The following is a 1,205-nucleotide window of genomic DNA, read 5'->3' on the forward strand; positions in this document are numbered from 1 at the left end:
AAGATCTAAACGTAAGACAAGAAACTATAAAACTCCTAGAGGAGGCCATAGGCAAAACAGTCTCCGACATAAATCACAGCAGGATCCTCTATGATCCACCTCTGAGAATACTGGAAATAAAAGCAAAAATGAACAAATGGGATCTAATTAAAATTAAAAGCTTCTGCACAACAAAGGAAACTATAAGCAAGGTGAAAAGACAGCCTTCTGAATGGGAGAAAATAATAGCAAATGAAGCAACTGACAAACAACTAATCTCAAAAATATACAAGCAACTCCTGCAGCTGAATTCCAGAAAAATAAATGACCAAATCAAAAAATGGGCCAAAGAACTAAACAGACATTTCTCCAAGGAAGACATACAGATGGCTAACAAACACATGAAAAGATGCTCAACATCACTCATTATTAGAGAAATGCAAATCAAGACCACAACGAGGTACCACTTCACACCAGTCAGAATGACTGAGATCCAAAAGTCTGCAAGCAATAAATGCTGGAGAGGATGTGGAGAAAAGGGAACCCTCTCACACTCTTGGTGGGAATGCAAACTAGTACAGCCACTATGGAGAACAGTGTGGAGATTCCTTAAAAAATTGCAAATAGAACTGCCTTATGACCCAGCAATCCCACTGCTGGGCATACACACCGAGGAAACCAGAATTGAAACAGACACGTGTACCCCAATGTTCATCGCAGCGCTGTTTATAATAGCCAAGACATGGAAGCAATCTAGATGTCCATCAGCAGATGAATGGATAAGAAAGCTGTGGTACATATACACAATGGAGTATTACTCAGCCATTAAAAAGAATACATTTGAATTGGTTCTAATGAGATTGATGAAACTGGAGCCAATTATACAGAGTGAAGTAAGCCAGAAAGAAAAACACCAATACAGTATACTAACACATATATATGGAATTTAGAAAGATGGTAATGATGACTCTGTACGCAAGACAGCAAAAGAGACACAGATGTGTAGAGTGGACTTTTGGGCTCCGTGGGAGAGGGAGAGGGTGGGATGATTTGGGAGAATGGCATTGAAACATGTTTACTATCATATAAGAAATGAATCGCCAGTCTATGTTCGATGCAGGATGTAGAATGCTTGGGGCTGGTGCACGGGGGTGATCCGGAGGGATGATGTGGGGTGGGAGGTGGGAGGGGGGTTCATGTTTGGGAGCTCATGTACACCCGTGGCA

This window comes from Ovis canadensis, chromosome 1 (genome assembly GCF_042477335.2).
Source record: "Ovis canadensis isolate MfBH-ARS-UI-01 breed Bighorn chromosome 1, ARS-UI_OviCan_v2, whole genome shotgun sequence".
NCBI lineage: Eukaryota > Metazoa > Chordata > Mammalia > Artiodactyla > Bovidae > Ovis > Ovis canadensis.